At 37.2% G+C, this 22,615-nt stretch overlaps 1 protein-coding gene across 1 annotated transcript in view; it reads left to right on the top strand.

Annotated features, from left to right (window-relative positions):
• The window catches only part of Ammecr1 (AMMECR nuclear protein 1), a 229,116-nt gene that overhangs the window by 83,632 nt on the left and 122,869 nt on the right, over positions 1–22,615 (top strand). The window contains exon 2 of the mRNA XM_028876962.2: positions 19,756–20,066. The gene's annotated coding sequence lies outside the window, so the exon portion shown is untranslated. The remainder of the gene's footprint in view (positions 1–19,755; positions 20,067–22,615) is intronic.

The raw sequence follows: 22,615 nt of genomic DNA, 5'->3' as shown, positions 1-22,615 counted from the left end.
ATCAAAGGAGGAAATGGATGTAAAGCATTTTCCTTAGGCCCTTGCACATGGTAAGCACTTTAAAAAAATGTTAGCACTTATCGTTAATGACTGCTATGATTATGGGGCTTGATTTTGCCAGCCACAGTGCCCATCCACTATTCCCCTGTTTTCTCAATTTGCCCTTTCTAACCTTAACAGGTGTAAAAATATTCCTAGGGCCAGTAAATTGAGAACACTCCACATTTTATACTCCATTTGATGTTTATGCCCATGTTTAAAAAAATATGAAAAAAGATCAGCAGCTCTTAGTATACCACAGATTTTCAGTCTGCTAATGCCTTAAAGACGGCAGGGTGCACTAAGACTAGAGTAAACATCAAATCATGTATTTGTCATTAAATGGAATTCTGTTTTTGCACATTTCTACACATTTAACAATTTCCATTACATTTCATTCTGATTTTGATGCCTTTCATCTTTCATTAGTTCTCATCACGTAAATTTGAATTTAATAAAAATTTTAAAAATAAATGGCTTTTCAACACACAAAAATACAGCTTTTATAAAAAGTCAACGAAATAAATCTTTTCAAAGTGCACATGCTTACATTTTCACTAAATTGGTCCTCCAATTGAAATGAATTTCCAATACGGAGATGGAAGGCTAGGCAACTGTTTCCTCTAGCTTTCCAAAGTGAGTGTGGGAACCACCATTGTAGAATGAGAGAGACTGAAAAGTGAGCTTCAAGAAGAATCCAAGAGGCACAAAGTAGATGTGTGGAAACACACCTATGCTCACCAGATGAGAACATAGTGTTTCTCCCCCATGTATCAGCCACAAAAGGCTTCTCTCCGATGGTTACATAGACACAACAATTGGAGGATTGTTCTCAGTAAGAATGAAAATCTTTCCATTCTTTGAAAATCCAACTATATTTAATGACTGGATCAATTGCTATTTGAGTCTGAAGCAAGGAAAAATGGTTACCAAATAATTTAATTATTTTTGGTTTACCACGTCTGTTGTCAAAGCTGATTGTTTGTTGGCAAAAACTGGCCATGATTACTGCCATTAATGAATGTTCTTATATTTCACATCAAAGGATCCATCTCTCAAATGGCCCTAATCAAATCAAATGAAAATAAAGAAATTTGAAAAGAACAGTGGAAAACAAAAAGAGTGTAAAAAGCCATAATTTATGAAGCCACTACTTTACCCCACTCTGTGTACACATGTAAAATAGCTTAAACACTCCTACTTTGGTGGTCGACCAAAACTATAGGCTGTTTTCCCCTATACTATATCAATGTTTTTCAGATGGGTCTCACTGTGTAGCTTTGGCTGTCTTGGAACTCACTATGTAAACCAGGCTCACCTCTAACTCACACATATCAACCTGCCTCTGCCTCCTGAGAATGTCTCAAATTTTTAAGTAGATTTTCATTTAAATCTTTCAAAAGTAGACTTATTTCATGTCAGTGTGACCTACGATAATGAGTATATACTAGCAGATACTTACCCAGTTCTCATTTTTCTATTTTCAAAATCCTTCAAAGTCAAAGAAATGAAAACTTTTGAAAAAAAAAACTGTCTTTAAAAGGCATGTTATCCTGATTTTAATATTTAGTGCAAACATTTAATATATAAATGGGATTACAGACTCAAAATTCAAGAACTGATTTGATTTTTCCTTCTGATTCCTTTCTCTATCCCCCACTGTCCCCACAAGCCTTGGATAATATTTTTCTACTCTGTGTTTTTATGAGATTGATTTTTTTTTAGATTTCACATATAAGAGAGACCATGAAATATTTGTCTTTCTGTTTCTAACTTATTTCATACAGCACAATGTACTCTATTTCCACTCACATTGTCACAAATGACAGAATTTCACCATTCTTAAGGCTACAACATAATATCCCATTGTGTATATGTACCACGTTTTCTTTATCTATTCATCCATTTATAAGCATTTAGGTTGCCCACATATTTTAGCAATAATGCTGAGATGAACATGAGTGTACATATATATCTTTGATATATTGATTTCAATTTCTTTGTTTTCCATATGCATATATGCACATATGTATATATGTATACACAGATATATAAATGTGTATATACAATATGCTATATATATATAGCTATACATATACACAGAAGGACAGGTCATATGGCAGTTCCATTTTTTTTTTATTATAAAAGCCTATCTGTACTATTTTCTGTAGTGACTAGAGTGGTTCATATTCCCACCAACAGTGTGCAGAGGTTTCCATTTCTGAACATTCTCAACACTTGCTGTCTTTAACAGTAGCCATTCTAACAGGTGTAGGTAGTGTGTCATTGTAGGATTAGTCTGCATTTTCATGATGATTGATGCTGTTGGATTTTTTTCAGATTTCTTGAAAAATATATCTGTTTGGCTCATTTGTCCATTTTGTTGGGTTGTTTTCTTGTGATTGAGTTGCTTAAAATTTTCATGTATTTTAGGTCCTTACTAAAAATATGTTTCCTGTATCAGTTAGGGTTTCTATTGCTGTGAAGAGACACCATGACCACAGCAACTCTTATAAGGGAAAACATTTAATGAGGTGGCTTACAGTTTCAGAGGTTCAGTCCATTATCATCATGGTGCGACTTTCAATGTGTAGGCAGACATGGTGCTGCAGCTGAGAGTCTTTCATCTTGACAGGCAGCCAACAGGAAGTGAACTGGGTGTCACACTGAGCTTGAGCAAAAGAGACCTCCAAGCCCACCTACAGTGACACACTTCCTCCACAAGGCCACACCTACCCTAACAAAGCTACACCTCCTAATAGTACCACTCCCTATGAGTTTATGGGGACCAATTACGTTCCAACTACCACATTTCCCAAATACATTGGAGGGCAGAGGCAGACAGATCACAGATAGAAAGTCAGCCTGCACTGCATGCTGAGACCCTATTCCTCCCACCCTCCCACACATCCCGGATCTCTGTCCTTCTCTAAAATTGGTAGACAGTCTTTCTTTTCTTCTGACTGCAGTCACAGTTTTCCCTGACTTTTTCTGTTTCTCCTGCTCTCACTTGCTTTCTCCTTAAAACAGGGAATAATCTTTCTACCCCCTCTTCTACTGTTGGGGGAGGGGTCAATACAATCAAAATAAAAATGTTATTTAAAAAAAAAACAGTGAAAACTGTGGCTGGCAAAGAGATAGGGGATGTGATGGAGCAGGGAAGATGACAGTATGGCATCCAGAAAGTAGACAAGAGCATGTCTCCACTAGAATACTAGTGTTTCTCCGTTTGGGCCTCCAGGCTTTGGGGTCATACCGCCCACATTCTCAGTTGAATTTCCTCCCTCAGTTAACCATTTCTAGATTAATTCACAGTCACACCCAGAGAGCACCCTTTAGTAATCTCTTAGGTGTTTTCTCAATGCAATCAAGGGGACCCCAAAATTAACCATCACAATACAGGACAGATAGAAAACTGATACCATAGAAAACTATATTGTACTCACTACTAGGCTATGATGTGATGTTCAGTAACAAGAGCATGGTATAAAAGCCAGCTGGATAAATCAGGTCAAAAACTCTATTTAGCTGGTATGGACTTGGGATTTATATCTTCCAAAAGTTCATATTGAGTATGTAATTTCCAATATGGTCACATTCAAACACAGAGACAAGCCTTTTAGAAGGTAACTGGGTTTTGGAGGTAATTGGACTTTCCAATAGAGGAAATAGGAAAAAGGTTCTTATTAGAAACTAACCACATGGACAACTACTTGACTTAAATCTTAAACTTCTCAGCTTTTGGAGCTGAGAGGAAAAAATGTGGCTTTTATATGGCCCAGTCCATTCTAGTCTTTCTACAACACCCTGATCAGACTAATAGACCCATTGTCTCCAACAAGTTAATCTCTCGGACCATTGGCCTTTTCATTGTAAATATGGAGCAGAACCTACTTTACAGGGCTTTTAGAAGTAATCAATTAGATCATTTCTATGCAAAGCCTGAATGACTGGGCAAGTATTATTGCTGTTGCACTGAAATTCCCTGATCTAGCATGTAAAGGACAAATTTCATAAGAAACTTCAGTTAAAGAAGATTGATTCCATATTTATAAAATTAATACATACTCACAGAAAAGTCAAGCTTTATAGAGCAGTATAGTGAAAGGTAAAACTCTTGACATATCCATTCCTGACCCTTTGTCCCTTCCTTTGCCAAGGATAACAGCAATAAAAGTAAGTTTGTGTTGTATACACATAGACCTTTTCTTTGCATATATATATACACATGAATTTATACATAAGAACACATGCATTTATATTTTCATATATAAATTATACCTTACCATATAATTTTCTGTGATTTTGCAGTTCTGCCACAATAGTGTATCTAACATCTTTGCATTTGAATCTATAAAAATTGATCTTTTTCTCCTTAGCATCTATTCAGCAATCTATAAAATAGACATACCCATGGTTTGGTTTTCAAAAATCTGCAATCGTAATTCTCAGAATAGTAGCATGAGTAGGATTATAAAATGCCAATTATAGTCCTCTTTACTTCCCAAGCTTGTATTTAACAATATAGTATATCGACATGTAGTTTAAGATAGACTCATAATTTGCATAGATGACGCATAGTTTATTGAATTCTATGGTGTAGGGATACAAAAGAAAGCTAAACAAGTTACCCAAATTACTACTAGCATTTACATTTTTTTCCTGGTAAGTTCTCCTATTGTGTGACTAAATAAAAAAGAGAGCTGGAGTGGAAATAAAAAGTTCAAGAAAGAGCTACTAAGTACAGAAGTAACTCAGTCCAGGGACAAAACACTTTAAGTCACTATAGCAACTGATCTTTTGTATCAAGAAACTACTATAATAACTTTTTATGCTGAAGAGTTACAATAAAATCACTCTGTTGGATGAGAAATTGGCCCATACATTTGAGAAATGCCATAATATTATAACCATGGTTACATTTACATTTACATAAAGAAACTCACAGAGGACCACTTAAAGTTTGTAATTCAAGAATAAGCAAAATAGATTGGGTTCTTTTCCAACAGGCCTAGACTATCGGTATGCTACTGATAGGGGTGTGAGAATTTCAGGCAAGCATTCACAAAGTTCATGAGTATGAGAATGCTGAGACAAAATGAGTATAAGAGAAGAAAATGAATGAATGGAGTCATGTGACTAGATGAAAATGTCACTCACTGTAGTTTCTGAACAGGAGGTTATAATCAAAGCATTCAGCAATTAGAAATCACAGGGCCCCAACTCCCACAGAATTTTTGGTACAAGCATCTCTGACAGCGGACAGAACTGTTGTCAGATACTTTGTGAGAAAGCTTTGTCAGTAGTAATGCCTGCTTTAATGACATCTGGAAACAGCTGTCTTTCTCCAAAAGACAGCAATATGTCTAAGCCTGCCAAATACAGATAATAAGGTGCTTACCTATCATTAACAAAATTACACTTTCTTTATTGATGGAAAAGATCTGTTCACATTGTGAAAAGAATGTATTACAGAACTAGTGAAAAGCTATTGAGAAATATCATACGGATGCTTCAAAGGAGGCATTTAAATTTGCCTCTCTCCAGGGTGGGTACAATTATCCTAAGGAGCACCATGATCTTTCCGAACACTTTTGAAAACAAAATTAAACATGAGGTCTGTGAATGTTTAAAAAATATATGCCATACACAATTTGAAGGAAGAGAAGAAATGACATAAAAGTAAGCTAATAATAGCATGGTATAATAAAATTCCAGAAGGTTGGGAACCAATAATAATAAGATTGATTGATTATATAGATTCACCGGTAGATTTCTTTTTAATGAATTCAGAACCCTGTACCAAGAAAGTCACCAAAAACAGTTACTAGAATAAAATTTAAAAACCAGCAATAATGAATTGCATAAATTTTCCGTGCATTTCACAAAAATAGTAGTCTGTAAATTCTATCTTCAAGTTTTGAATATATTTTTGTCATTAAAAATTTTCTGGATGTCCCAGGTGAATCTTTGTGAGTTCGAGGCCAGCCTGGGCTACCAAGTGAGTTCCAGGAAAGGCGCAAAGCTACACAGAGAAACCCTGTCTTGAAAAAAAAAAAAAGAATTTTCTGGATGTCTCAAATGTATTCAAAAGCCTACAACAAATTTGTTCATTCATTGAATAAATGTAAATTGCTATCATACTATATGATGCATATCAATAGACACAACACATGTAAAACATATGTATTAACAATGTATAAGATTGCAGGTTTTCCTGAGCCTTTCCAATAGCTTGTTAAAAGTACCTTTGGGAACCTCATATTGGTGAAAATTATTTATTTCCTGGAAGACTAGCCTAGTAAGACTGAATACTTTTGCATGGGTTCATTGGCTATCTGATTATTTTTAATTGTAGTTAGGATAATCTGCATATATACTTCATCCATTTTTCCTGGTCAATCTGATCTGTAATGGATCTTTACATAGTACTGTGTCATTTATGTGAAATTGCTACATTTGAGTAAGAGCTTCTAGAGATAGAAAAATTTGTTTCATACCTGTCAGAGTGTTAATATAAAACATATCAGTAAATACAAAGCATATCTAATAAAATCTATGTGTACATCAATCTTATTTTCATGCTGTTCCCATGTCCTGTTTCTACCTTAGATATTGTTTTATGTACACTAAACCAGGTTAGACTTCAGTCAAACAGATTCTGGGTGAATCTGAATAGCAATATTGTTTAATAATCAATAGAGAAGACGTTGGACTATAAATTTTGATTTAAAACAAAATAAACAAAAAGCTGCTAGAAGATGTTTATTGTTTCCTCAAGCTTTCCATATTCTTTTCCATTATTCTTGCTGTTGGTATTAATAGTATCATCTTTGGAGTATTTCAGGTCTTTTTCTTGAGAAAGTTCTGTTCTGGTATCTGAGCCAAACTTTATCATTTGCTTTAAAAAACTCCTTGCAGGCATACACAATTATGTCCTGGAACCTTGTGGATATGACAGCAACACTGACCTTTTCACAAGAAATGGCAGAAGCTAATTTGAGGCAATTCTGGTGCTGTGCAGCAACTTGGGCCCTCATTCTCAATGATAAAGTATTAACATCTCTGCAGAATTATTTTCTCTGTGAATCAGAGTCAACAAACTTTCACTGCATACCTAATATATGCCGGATGCTTTAACAGACAATCTTTCTCCCAGCATTAACCACTGATCTGTGATGTAGGTACCCTCATTTCCATGAGGATATTAAAACTCAAAGTTACCTGACTTCTTCATAGTTGCACACACATGACAACACCAGTAGTCATTACGTAGCAGAGATGGGACTCAAAGCCAGATTTTTCAACTCTAACAATCCACTGTCCTGTCCTTCTAAAATATAAAAATTCATTACTATTCATTTGTGTGTGTGTGTGTGTGTGTGTGTGTGTGTGTGTGTGTGTGTGTGTGTATACCCATGACTTGTGGGGACGGTGCATGTGCCAAAGCAAGTATGTGGAAACAAGAGTAAAATTCTGTGGAGAGGCTTCTCTCCTACTTTTACATGGGTTGCAGGGACGGAACTTGGGCCTCCAAACGTGTGCAGCAAAGCCCATTGAGCCATCTTACTGGTTCAATTATTCTTTAATTGCGTCACAGTTAGTCTCCTCAGCCACACTATCTGAGGGATGTGGATTCCCTGAAGTGATTTAGAAGTTGTATTCCAGTGCCTCTTCCCTTGAAAATATTTGCTCAAATTCTGTTTAATGAAAGTAGACAGACAGAATTGCGGATCAAAATGTATACCTATTTATATTCAAAACAGATAATGCACCACCTACACTAATAACAGTAACAGTCACCATGTATTAAGCAGTTTCTGCATACACTAACCACCTTACATGCCTGTATCATTTCATCCTTGTAGGTTGGCTCCTCCTCTTCTCTCCTCCTTTCTCCTCCACCCTCCTTTTACTTTCCTTGTTTTAACATAGGAGGCCCCAAAGTTCAAGATGAGTCCATCATTATCACATAACTAGTAAGTGGAAGAACCAAGATTTCGGCTTTTAGATGCTGACACCTGAGCCCATGGGCATGAACACTATGTTTAACTGCCTTCAAATACGGGAAAATCCTAAACTGACATTTTGACTTACTGATTTCTTACTTCATTTATTTTGTCTTTTTAAATGTGATAGCACTAACAGGTATATAATTGTAAAATGAATTAAATCATGAGAATGTAGTTTATAAAATTACATTTAACCCTCTCCCTATTTTGTTTTGTTTGCTTGACAACAAACATTTTCCACTTCTTGGTAATTGGTGTTTTCTCTTCAGTTTTATAAACCACGTAACTCATAGGAAAGTGTATTAGAAGATATAAAATGTAATAAAAATAGAAACACCAAATTTCTGAAGCACAGCACTGTGGTATGCAGTATTTTGTTTCCCAATCCAAACTGACAATGAAGAGGTTCTTTCTTTAAGCAACTCCTAGGGTTGACTTAAGGGGTTCAGACTTCCTTCCTTCCTTCCTTCCTTCCTTCCTTCCTTCCTTCCTTCCTTTCTTTTTGAAGCTTCATGTTAGTTTGTTTGACTATTTTTTGAGACAGGGTCTCATGTAAACTGGATTGGCTTTGAGCTCTTTGTGTAGCTGAGGATGACCTTGAACTTCTGGTCATCTCACTACTACCTCCCAATTCCTATCTGGGCATCAGACTCTTTAGCGAGAGTTGATCACTTGATCAACTACCACATCACTTAACACTTGGAGAAATACTGGGGAAAACAAGATGACACCATTTTAATGACTTATTTGTGGTTCAAACACCTATTTTATCTTTAATTGATCAATTGATTTTGAGATGAGGTCTCACTTGTATCCCAGGCCGTCCTTGAACTTTTGATCCTCCTGCCTCAGCCCCCTAAATATCCACTTTAAATTGTCATCTTAAGCAACTCCCTTGCTGACCCATTGTTCAATGCTCTTAATGATCTTGGAAATGCTACGGAGTAGATGGGTCTAATAAATTTTACAATAGAAACCAGAACTTATGAGTTGATGAATATTGAGAGTGTAATTTGAATATATACATATTTTAATAATATTCTATATCTCCTGGCTGACTCTAATGGCCATATAGATTGCTGAACAAAACTTACACTGTAGTGTTTCTTCATGCTGCCATTTGTGAACAGGTGGAATTTAATTGCAATGAATGTTAAAGGGCAGCTGTAGCTTGCAGACTGAATACTGATGTTGGCAACTATTCAATTACAATATAATTTTAATATGGGATATTTCATTTATAAAATTATAATGAGATTTAGATAATTAAGAAAAATGATTGTGAGCAGTGTAAGGCCATATATAATCTGAGTCTCACCTATGTGTTAAATTAAACAAAACCTTAAATCAGACTGAAAATAAACAGCAGCATCTAGTGACAAGACTCTCCCACGCAGGCTTCTAAGTCGGTATGCTCAAGGAACATGCATGTACTTCTAAGGAAAACTCAAAACTTTATTTCTTGAGTTCTTCTGGAATCAAGATCACAATTCTTTACCCCATTTTTCATAAGGACAACTCCCCAGTAGGCCTTCTTATCTACATATTTATTGCACTCAAATATGTACAACATAAAATTTATCATCTTAACTGCTTTTAATTGAACAGCTCATGGGTATTAACTATATCTACACTGGTGTGCAGCTATTATACCATCCACCTCTAGAACTCTTCATGTTTAAGAACTGAAACAATAAGGGTTATTCAACAATAACTACTATTTCTTCTGCCATCCCCGCCCCACACCCCCTGCAAGTCCCTGACAACTAATACTCTACTTATTACATTATCTGTCTCTATGAATTTGATCATTCTAAGTACCCCATAGAAATGGACTCATAAAGTATTTGTTTGTTTTTCTTGAAGTGTTATGTGTATATGTATGTAGTGTATGTATGTGTTTGTGTGGGTGTGTCTGCACACATGTAGAGTCCAAACATTAATGTGGGATGTCCTTTAATTGCATCTCTGCTTTATTTTGTGAGATAAGGTCTTTCACTGGTTGTCTAGACTACCTGAACAATATGCCCCAGAAATCTGTTATCTGCCTTTCAGCCATGGGTGTACAGGTGCCTGATACCACATCTAGCTTTTCACATGGATGCTGGGGAGTCTATACACAGTTTCTCACATAAAGCACTTTAGCAACTGAGCCATGTTCCCAGCCCTAGTATATGGATCTGTGGGGGGGGGGTGAGGGTGTGGGTGGGTGTGGGTGTGGGTGTTTGTGTGTGTGACCAGCTTTTTCAGGACAGTGTCCTCCAGGTTAATTCATGTTGTTGCATACTTCAATATTTTTTCCTTTTAAAGGTCAAGTAATACAGTGTACATTAACATACCACATTTTCTTTATTCATCTGTCAATGAAAACTCGAGTTGCTTTGACATTTTAGCTACTGTGGATAATGCAGCGATGAGTATTCGAGTGCAGCCATCACTGCAAGATCTTCATTTCAATTCTTTGTGGTGCACATCCAGAAGTGGAATTGCTGGATCATATGGTAATTCTATTTTGAAATCTCCAAGGAACCACCATACTGTGTTCCACTGCAGCTGCATCATTTTATATTCACACTAGGAGTGCAAGTATTCCAATTTCTCCACACCCTTCCCAACACTTGTTATTTTCTGTTTGTTGATAATAGCTATCATATGCTTTGGGTCTTAATAAGATATCTCTTACTTGTGGAGGGTTTGAAATCAAGTACAGACAGAAGCTGTTTTATATCTTGCTACTTGGGAAAAAAACTCACAAAGCTTCCTTCAAGCTCTGAAGAAAAACAGTGATCACATTTTGGACTTTTGCATGATAACAAATAGACTGAAATGAAAATGTAACAGAATATTTTAAAATTAGGACTGCTCCAGAAAACTGGATAATTATAGCTATAATATATTTTGAGCACTTACTATATAACAAGTACTGGGAGAATTACTTCTCATGTATATTATCTCACTTAAACTTTTTTTTTTTTTTTTTTTTGGTTTTTCGAGACAGGGTTTCTCTGTGTAGCTTTGCGCCTTTCCTGGAACTCACTTGGTAGCCCAGGATGGCCTCGAACTCACAAAGATCCGCCTGCCTCTGCCTCCCGAGTGCTGGGATTAAAGGCATGCGCCACCACCGCCCGGCGTCACTTAAACTTTTGAACAACCTTAAGAGGACTCGGAATCCCCATGTCTATAGGTTAAAAAAAAAAAAAAAAAACTAGTGTGAAGAGAGTTTAAAACTATTCCTCAAGGCCACAGAGCAATTAAATGCCAGATCTGGGATTCATATCCATGTCTAACTAATACTGAGAACCTATTATCACCAATAGGGCCTGCCAAACTTAAGATGTTTATTTATTTGTAGATGGCATATACAGGTGTCATCCACCTTAGAGGAATCAAGTTGGAACTGACCTGGAAGCCTCCTCTTTGAGGACTAGCTCTCATAGTATCTGAAAGTACTATGCAAGCTGTCAAGGAAGAGAAGCAATAAATAGTCCTATCAAGCAGTGAACCCTATGAACCACAGCAATTGATTAGCATGGCAACATCTCTCCAAGGATGCGATAGTGTTCTTATATCTTAGGGGCAACCAATAGCTGCCTAGATGTACCTAAGGCCCACGCAATAAAAGGGAAATCATGCCTGGTACTGTGAACATAGCCAGCTACCTGTCACTGGTGAGGGCATGGACTCTAGAGGAGAACCTACTGTTACCACTTTCCTAAAACAGTATAATTTATCATTACATTCTAAATACATATCCTTCTGCTCACAGATAAGTGGAACTCTCACCACTCACGAAAAAAGTTTATTTTCAAAGTAGATGAGGACCATTACAGAAAGCGACAACTAGTCCAAATGCAGAAAACAATTGACTCTAGGGTACCCCATATCAACTGATAAATCTACAACACAATGCCTACATCTAAGGCTCAGGGAGCATCATGGAAGAGGAATGAAAAGACTGTAAATGCCAGAGGACCACCATGTATGCTGCCGAGAAATAACTTCTGTATATGACAGGGAGCCGCACCCACCAAATCTCTATCTCTCTCTCTCATTTTCAAGACAGGGTTTCTCTGTGTAGCCCTGGCTTTCCTGAACTCACTCTGTAGACCAAGTTGGCCTCGAACTTCTCTGCCTCCCAAATGCTGAGATGAAAGTTATGCACTAACTGTGCCCAGCACACGCATAAAATCTTAACAGCATGACTTTCTAAACAAGAGTTGCAGAATCGTAATCCCAGTTGACATGTCAACATGGGTGAGGGAAATCTCAGAAGGCCCCACCCCTGTATACAGAGCTACAGGCAATTAATGATTGCTGAGAGGGGGAGAATCAGTCTTCTCCAGGGAGGAGCCAGCCCTGATAGGTTAGCCAATCCTAAGAGATAATCCCTAAACACATATGCCTATGAGCGACACTAACTGGGGTCAAAAGCTGCATTTATATACTGCATATCTATTAAGGTGTCTATATATGAAACGTGTGTGTGTGTGTGTGTGTGTGTGTGTGTGCCAATAAGTAAAGAAGAGGCCATGAATTTGGGAGGAAGTAGAGAGGAGACATGAAAGAAGTTGGAGGGGGACAGAGGGACTGAAAATAATATAGATACATACAATACTTAAGAAGTTCTCGGAAAATGTATACAATTTTTATAAAGGAAAAGAAAAGTGACTTCTACCTAAATGTTTTCATGTGTGCATAAACTGCACAAATTTTGGCATGTCCAAGGACAGTGTTAATCAGAGACACTTGAGCATTCTCTCTTTCATTCCCTGGGAGAGGGATGCCCATCCCATCTATTTCCTATCCATTCCTATCTCGCCAGGTTAGCTCGGAAAAGCAAACTTCAATGCCTCATGCTATTCTCATTTCAAGAAACAATTCTCAACTAAAATATACATTGCACATTAGATAGAGTTGCTGTTATTATTACTTTAGTTTTTGCAGACAGGGTCTCATTGTGTGGCTGAAAGTGACCTGAAATGTCCTATGTAGCTATCCTAGCTTCAGATTCCTGATCTTCCTGCTTTCACATGACGAGTACTGGAAATACAGGTGTGCACCACCATGCTCCACTCTAGATGTAGTTTTCAAAGCATTTTAAAAATTGTTCATCTGTGAGCGATGAAAATCACCTCATGCCCCCCTACAGTTGCGTATATACCACATATAACAAGCACTGATCTGGATGACCTGCCGGTGACTTTCTAACCTTGACATTCAAAGAAAGAACCTGTAAAAATAGTTTTACAGTAAACAATGAGACTGGTTTGGGCAGGATGGCAATTTGCCAGTCCTTCTTCGTTTTCCCCTTGTGCCATCTCTAGTGTCTGCTTAACTGTTCATTTTCTCAAAAAAAAATTTCACAGCTTTTCAGAAGAAATTGGCCACTTCCATACAGCAAGCTGTTTCTATTTCCACAATTACTGTTCTTAAAACTTGGGCTCAAGTGTCACATCCTTGGCGAAACTTTGTGTGACCACTCAACCTAAAGTAACGAGAGAGAGAGAGAGAGAGAGAGAGAGAGAGAGAGAGAGAGAGAGAGAGAGAGAGAGTTATCTGTGGGAGACCCACTCCCACTTTTACCCCAAGGTATTCTTGAGGAGGGAAAGTGAGAAATATTTAGATAGAAATATGGAGGGGAGAGAGACCGACAGAAACACAGGATAACTCGGGAGGGCCTGGATCCTAATCCACCGGCCCTTTCTGGCTCTTCTAAAGGGCTATTTACAGGAATACCAAGGGGTGGAGCAAAAGGCCTCCCCCTCAGACAGCCAAGTGCAGACCCTTCCAATCACCTAGTAACCATGCACATGATCAAGCAATCCTCTAATGCAGCCCTGCTGGGCAAAGAAAGCTCAGATCTCACTAGGAAAGCTCTGTGGGCCCCCACAGTTATCCTTTACTTTTCTCATAGCACTCACTGCTCACTAGTTGAAATCATCTTATTTGTTTATTTATACACTGCTAATCTTTCTGCTGGATGATAAGCCCCTCAAAATTTCTGGAATCTGTGGAACTGGAGAGATGGCTCAGGGGTTAAGAGCACACTGGCTGCTCTTCCAGAGGACCCAGGTTCAATTCCCAGCCCCCACATGGCACAGTCACTAATGTCTGTAACTCCAGTTCCGAGGGATCCAACACCTTCACATAGACACACATGCAGGCAAAAACACCAGTGCACATAAAAATAAATAAGCCTTTAAAGTTTCCTGGAATCTAGCGTAATACCTAACATGTAGTTATATTTAGTAAAGCATTTGTCAAATAAATATCCACGATGAAGTAAGAATTCTAAAGTCAAGGTGGAGACATACAGCTGATAAAAAGGAGTCAACTCAAGGAAAGTTGAACATTGGATAGTGGAATGCATCCAAATAAGGTAAAATGGATACAGATATGGAAAGGTGCTTAACTGAGGTATATAACACCATTTTTTTCTTTCTTGAGCAATTACTGTATTCAAGGCATTATGCTAAGCTGTCCATTTGTGAACTGCTTGTTATTGAGCTCTGGGGCCAATTCCATCGGTAATCTACAGTTTCATTCATTTTATTCATGTTTATTGAGGGACTACAGGCCAAACATTTTTCTTTCCTGGGAGATAGGAATAATCAGGACACCATTCTTGTCCTTCAATAAGAATAAGTAACTATTCCCAATAACTTCATGAAGATACCATTATCGCCCCATTTTCCAGAAAAACAAACAAGAGCTCACTGAGATCAAATGGATTGCCCAGTACCATGTACTTCTTTCTTGTGGCAGAATATGCAATGGTACCTCTTATGCATTGCATATGCTCTGCCTTCAAAGAGAAAATAGGACTCTACCAAGACTGGCAGCTCAAACATTCTCAGGCAATGAAGTAGGCAAAGGTGTTCCTGCATGGTTCAGAACACAATGCACCAGCAGACTAATGTTATTGAACAGTTATATCAGTTACCATAGTAAGTAAATTAAGAGTTATTTGAACATAAATGTGATATGGATATGATAACTAAGATAGCTAATAAGTGACTAATGGGAAGGTAGTATATACAGTGTGGATATACTGGACAAAAGGATGATTCTTTCTAGAATGATCTTATAAATTTTCATTATGTTATTTAAAACATCCAGGAAATGAAAACTTCTTATTAATTATTTCTGGAATTTTCCATTTAATATTTTTAGACTATAGTTGACCTCAAATAACTGAAACTATGGAAAGTAAAACCTCAAATAAAGATGTTCTACTGTATTGAAGATACACTTTAAAAAGAAAACAGTATATATTTGTACTTTTTTCATTTGAAAATGATTAAACACAAAGCAATTAGAAGCTGAGGAAAACAGCTAGCGTGTTTGTAGAGAAATATTAAAGCCATATCTCAATACAGGCAACCCAAATTATGATAACAAATATATTGTGCTATCAGAGTTATCGCAATATATCTTCTAGGTTCAATATAGAACTCAAAGCTATACAATGTTCTGTTCTTATTCTGAATTTTACTGAACCTATTTATTGCCTTTTCAAACCAATTTTTCTTAACTTTTATCATTTTTGTCTCATAAAATCTTGAAGGTAGAAAAGGGAAAATTATTGTCGTTGCTTACAAAAGTAGAAATTTAAGCTAAAGTGGGCAAGAAATTACAATTTGGGCAGTAAAACTTGGTCCATACCACCATGGTCCGAAAGTGTCATATTTCTTTATATCATAACAACAGATTCAGTCTCAGTGAGCCCCTCACCTTTCCAGCTGCCTCAAAATTCAGTCTCACTCATAGTTATTAGTGGTCCTAGCAAACCAAACCAAAACAGGATCATAACTTTCAGGACTGGAACAGATGGCAATCATTGGTCCCTTTTGTTGGAAATGTCGTGAAGGTATAAGGCAGATTACTGTAGTTTGGGTGCCAAATTGAAAACAAGGAAACAACACTGAGAATTGTTCTTTCAAAGTTAAAAGAAAGATTCTTTAATCTGGGAAAATGTTTGTGCAGAGTGAGGCACAAGAGAGGCAAGAGTTAATTAAGGCAACTTGAGTCTCAGACAAGGCGAGAGAGGATAATGAACCCCTAATTCGTTATCCTATACAAAGGGGCCAGCCTTGCTACCATATACATCCAAACAGCAAAGACTGACTCAGTAGGTTGTATTTATATATTTATACATATATGTATTTGTAGCAATAATCAAAGAAAAAGAGGCTATCAATTAGATGGTGAAGGTACATGGAAGGAGTTGGAGGGAGGGAACTTGGGAGAGGCTGTAAGGAGAACAGGGAAGGGGAAAGTGATATAATTATATTTTAATTAAAAATGTATACAAGAAAGACAGGACCAGTAAATAAAAATAAATAATTTTAAAAAATAAAAAAGAGAGAGAATGGATTTTAGTGCAGTTCTCCTAAATTTATCTCTTATAAATTTTGAAATTTGCCAATCTGTTTTATATTTGTGCTTTTGTAAAATACACTACAAATTAATTACTAGAAAATATGCAATGTAAAAACAAAGATGTTTAGACTATCAGCTCCTGACTTTCATTACAAGATTCAATAATGACAGTTATCAAGTTACTGTCAAGGTCTCTAAATTCTTGCTCTGTTTCAGTGCTTAGGATGTTGTGGATCCATTTAAAACAGGCTGAGTATGGATGGGAAGGGATCCAATGTCACACACTGAGTAGTACTTAGAACCTTTAGCAGAAGGCCCTGGAAAAGCAGAAAGAAAGAATACTCTTAAAAGGGGGGGGGGGGAGGCAAGCCAGGAAGGATGGGAAAAGGGAGGGAACTTTGGAATAGAATAACAGAGAGTTGAGGGAACTCTAAAAATGGAAGGCACTGCTTGTACTGAAGTAGGAAGTTTGATTTTCTGAACTGAGTGAAGAGGAAGGAGCTGGGGTGGGAGCACTGGAGGAGTGGAGTTACTGGCTAAAACAGCTGTTGTCGGAAATGAGATATGGAGCAGAGGTGAGGGAAATCAAAGAGTTGTGAAACAAGCCATCATCTAGAAGGTGCAGCTTAGACTACAAATGGTAAACTTGTTATGGAGCCAATCATTTCAATGTTGTGACTCTGCAGCCACAGGGCAGGAGTGGGGAAGACAGATAGTGGTGCTCCAGTAATGTAGCATGCAAACTTATTCTCCCACGAAAAACAACCAAAAATGCCAGATGACGTGAAACAAGCATCTCCTGAAAGTTGTCAAAGAGCCAGAAAGATAGTAAATCTCTCTAAACCCAGACCTAGGGGAATGCAGAGGGAGGAAGCTACTTCTTAGAACACTCCCTGATGCCAAGTTCTAGCTTTAGAGACTGACCTATAAGAGACATAAAAACGAAGATGAAACCTATCTAAGGTGAGGAGCTTAATAAGATTCTTTCCCAGGTAAAACTGAAATGAGAAGAATTGAAATGACCAGAATATTGGTGAACTGGAAATAATGCTACACTCATACATACATGGGGACTTTGAAGAAGAAAGTAGACCTGATATTAAGTGAAAAGGATGAGTCATCTACTTCTGAGAGTTTATACAATCTCATCTAATAAAAATGTATAACACACATTTATATTTCCTAGTACTCTCAAGTCGCTCAATCCCTGAATTAAGTTAAAAACAAGCCCAGACTGTAGTATCATCAGGCACCTGCCAGAATGGAAATACTCATTGCTGGAACTTATTCTTATCCTAGAATTCTAAATATCCTCACAAATAAGTTCCCAAAGAAATGGCATCTTACTTAAAACTCACCAAGCAGCTGGGTGGTGATGGCACACGCCTTTAATCCAAGCACTTGGAGGGCAAAGAATGGCAGACCTCCATGAGTTCAAGGCCAGCCTGGTGAGTGAGTTCCAGGACAGTCAGGACTACACAGAGAAACCCTGTCTCGAAAACAAACAAACAAACAACAAACAACAAACAAAAAACTCACCAAGTATACAATGGAAAAAAGATACCATAATTAAGACAAATAATCAGTTCAAAATAAGATATATTTAAATACAAATAAGTAATTATATTTAAATACAAGTAGACTAAATGTTTGTGTTAAAAGATAATCATCTAAGCTCCTATGCTTATTGCAGTACTATTCACAATAGCCAAGAATTAGGAACAATTTAATGCTCTGTATTAATTACTTTCTAGTTGATCTTCTGGTGTGTTACTGCATGGGAGAATGACTACAGATGTGTGCATGTATGTATGTATGTATATATACACATACACAAATATATATGTGTAAGTACATATATACATATATGCTAAAAGAAAGGGTTTTGAATATTTTTCAAAAAAGATGATATTTTTGAGATAGATATGTGTAACCCAACTATGTAACATGTATAAGTATTAAAACATCACAGGGCAGATCATTAATATGTGCAATTTTATGGTCTGTATATTTGGGGTTGAGTTTCAGTATGTAGTCCAGGCTGGCCTTAAGCTTCAAAATAAAATGAAAAATTAACAAAACTAAAAGGAAAAAGTTCATGATCATGAGAAATTTTAAACTCAGTAATTTCCAGAAGAAATAGACCAAAAATAATTGTATAGAAGACTTCAATAACACATTAGTGAAACCGATCTAACAGCATACGAACTAGTATTTTCAAATATGCAAACAACATTCATCCAAATTAGCCACGTACAGGTTCATAAAACAAAGGACTCGTATAGTAAAAATGACACTCTATGATCACAGTGTAATGAAGCCAGAAATCAACACAAAATTATAAATAAAAAAGACATCTGAACGTTTATAAATATACTTTGAAATAAACCATGGTTCAAGGAAGAAATCACAATAGAATCTAACTTGTCCAAGTGTACAGAGCCGGTTTGGCCTGTTCTGCCAAAGATGTTCTAATTATCTGCAATACTGTCCTCATAGAATCAGTTTCTCACTTGACAAGTCTGACTCTCTCATGACCTGCCTAAACAGAAGTTTCTTGCAACTACATTATCCTTATCGTTTTAAATTTTTTTCTCTCATATATTTACATCCCTACTGCAGTTTCCACTCCTCCCAATCCCCTCACACCTCCTCTCTCCCCCATATCCATTCTTCTTCCATTTCCCTTCAGAAAAGAGCAGGCTTCCCAGGGATATCAGCTGAACATGGCATAACAAGTTACAATCCGACTAGGCACAAACCCTCATATCAAGGCTGAATGAGGCAATCCAGTAGGAGGAAAAGGGCCCCAAGTACATGCAAAAGAGTCAGAGACACCCCAACTCACACTGTTAGGAGTCCCGCAAGACCACCAACCTACTCAACCATAATGTATATGCAGAGGAACTAGTGCAGGCCCATTGAGTTTCTATGAGCCCCGATGAATCCTGCTTAGTTGATTCTGTGGGCCATTTTCTTGTGCTGTCCTTGACCCCTCTAGGTCCCATAATCCTTCTCCCCCTCTTCTGTGGAATTCTCTGAGCTCCACCTAATGTTTGATTGTGAGAGCAAAAGAAGAGACCTTATCTTAGACGAAGGAGGTATAAGTGGCTCCATTCTCCTACCAAATCTAGATGATGTCCACAACTTCCTTTTGGAAACCCTTTGGATTCATCATGGTATATTATGAGTTTATGCCAAATTGTGTTTTGCTTTTTTCCCCCCCACTGTGACTGAACATTAGAGAGAAATGATTCAATGAAGAAGGGTTTATTTTGACTCATGGCTTCAGAGGTTTCAGTCCATGTTCTGTTGATTCTAGGCCCATGGGAAAGCAGACTGTCAAACTATCAAGAAACATGCAGAAGAAGCTGCTTACCTTGGGGAAGACAGAAAGTAAAGGAAGAGAATACAGGAAGAGTCCATGGAGAAATGTAGCTCCAGAAAAACATGATGTCAGCAACCTATTTCCTCCCAAAAGACCCCACTTTTTTACTTTTCTCAGTCTTTTGATAAAGTCATCTTATTGTGAATCTACCAGGAGATTACTCTTTTGATTCAGCCAGATCTCTAAGGATCCAGTCATTTCCCATAGTCCATCATTCAGCAATGAAGTTCTCAATGTGGGCTTGGGTAAGTTAGACTAAGTTTTTCTTATCTATAGAACTGTAATGATGATAACGATCCCGATATCAGAGAGCTGTCTTGAGGCCTAAATGATAGACTATACCAAAGACCTTAACACAGTGCTTTCTAGCATATAGTAAACTCCAATTAATGGTTAGGTTTTTTTTTTTTTAATTTTAAGTGCTACTTCAGTAAGGCTCCATTTCTTGGGAGAATTTGTCCAGATCTAAAGGTATCATTAATAATAATGAGAGCTAACATGTTTTGAATGCCTACTTTGTGTCAGATGTGATAAAGATGTTATACACATGACTTCACTTAGTCCTTAAGATAACTGTTTAAGAAGGCTAGGAGTGGTGGCTCACTCTTGTAATCTCAACACTGTTGAGGTAGAAGCAGGAGAATTAAGGATCCAAGTTTGTCCTCAACTATACAGCAAGTCTGAAACCAGCCTGTACTACATGAGACCCTGTATAAAATCAACCAATCAGTCAAACAATCAATCAAATTCAACAACAAAAGGTAATCGGAGAAAATAGCATGATTTAAATTTAATAGATAAGGAAACCAAGATACACAGTGGTAGGTAGCATGCATTGCTTCATGACCTCCCCAACTCCCAATACTCATGTTCTGTTATTCTTTTCTTTGACTAGGCAGACACTAGATTGCATTTCTATTTTTTTTTTTTTTTTTGATTTTTCGAGACAGGGTTTCTCTGTAGCTTTGGAGCCTGTCCTGGACTACCTCTGTAGACTAGGCTGGCCTCGAACTCACAGAGATCCACTTGCCTCTGCCTCCCGAGTGCTGGCACCACCGCCCAGTTTAGATTACATTTCCTAGTCTCTCTTAGAGTTATATGTGGCTATATGACTACATTTTAGACAATGAAAGTGAATGATTTTTTTATGTGTATGTGTGAATTCTTTTAGTTACAGCTTTTTAAAAGAGTAAATATCTTCCTACATTCTGAATTCATTTCTACCAGTTAGATGACAAGGCTCATAAGGATAACAAAGCTACAAAATGGAATTAGACTAGGTCTCTGAATGACCCTATTAAGAGAGCCATTTACTGAGAGGAATACTCGAAATTGCTAAGTAAGAAATGGAAGTCCCTTATCGAGTTCTTACTTCTTTGAATCTACTTGTTAGAGCACGAAGTCTAAATCAATACAACACCGTGCTGAGCAATTTAGGCATGCTCTCTTTTCTTTCAAAAAAGATTGATTTATTTCTAGTTTATGTGTATGAGTGTTTGTCTTCATGCACGTATGGGTATGCAACACCTGTATGATATTCTTTTATTTAAATCCTAACAACTATTTTATGAAGCATAGACTAAAGTACAGCTGAAGATATAAAGAAGATAAGGTTAAATAACATGTTTAAAGTTGTGCCATAGATGATGCTTCCTGTAGCCACATTCATGCTATGTGCAAAGCAACCACTAGGTTCTGTTGGGACTCTGGGGAACAAAATTTTGCTGAACCAGGAGGAAGACACATGTCATCTTTGACTATGAACTTTTCAGACTCTGGTTAGATCATCCAGATCAGTCTTTCTTTTGCTTGGATTGTTCTGTCTTATTGATGTCCCTATTTATGAGACTAGAAAAGAGTAATTGATAATTTTAAGATTTAAGTATTTGTGATTTTCAGGATAGAAGTGTTTCTGTTCAACAACTGCTTGTAGATAGACTTCATAGAAGACTTTAATGATGGCCATCAAAGGCATAATTCTAATAAAGGTAATCATAACTAGTAATAAGAGCTCTAAAAAGTATCCCTAATTAAATAACAGCCCTCCTTTGATCCATCATTCCTCTCTAACTACTGTCTCATGTCTCTGTTTCTCTTCAGAACCAAATATTTTTGACAGAATTGTCTATGTGTTCCTCATCACCCTTTTTCAATCCACTCCAGTCAGGCTTCTGGCTCCAGCACTTAAAGAAACTATTTGTAGCAAGCAACATCTATCTTGCCAGATCCAATAGATTCTCCTCCCTTTTGTTTTATTTGAATTACTCATGGTATTTTACATTGTTAATCATTTCATGCTTCTTAAAATATTTGTTTGGGGGAGTGGGTAGCACAACATAATAATCTGCTAGTTTTTCTCCTTTATCACTGATGAAACTTCTTGCTTTCATTTAAAATTATTAATTAAAGGTGAACTCTGGGTTTAGTGTTCAATCTTAGTCTTATATTGGCGTGATGTGTGTGTGTGTGTGTGTGTGTGTGTGTGTGTGTGTGTGTGTGTGTGTTTTACGTGTTTGCACACATATGAAAGCGTGAGGTGAATATAGGGTCTTCATCGCTCAATCTCCACCTTGTATGTTGAGGCAAGTTCTTTGACTAAACCAAATTTCACTTATTTGGCTAGCCTGGCTGGCAAACTTGCTCCTCCAGGCATTCATTCCTGATCTCTGCCTCCTGCATACTGACATTATATGTAGGTCATCAAGCACACCTAACTTTTCCTCAGGTTTTAGGGATGCAAATTGTGGACCTAATACAATTGGGGCAAGTCCTTTACCCACTCAATGATCTCTCT

Source organism: Peromyscus leucopus, chromosome X (genome assembly GCF_004664715.2).
Source record: "Peromyscus leucopus breed LL Stock chromosome X, UCI_PerLeu_2.1, whole genome shotgun sequence".
Taxonomy (NCBI): domain Eukaryota; kingdom Metazoa; phylum Chordata; class Mammalia; order Rodentia; family Cricetidae; genus Peromyscus; species Peromyscus leucopus.
Note: the sequence above shows the minus strand (reverse complement) of the source record. Positions and strands in the feature narration are given on the sequence as shown.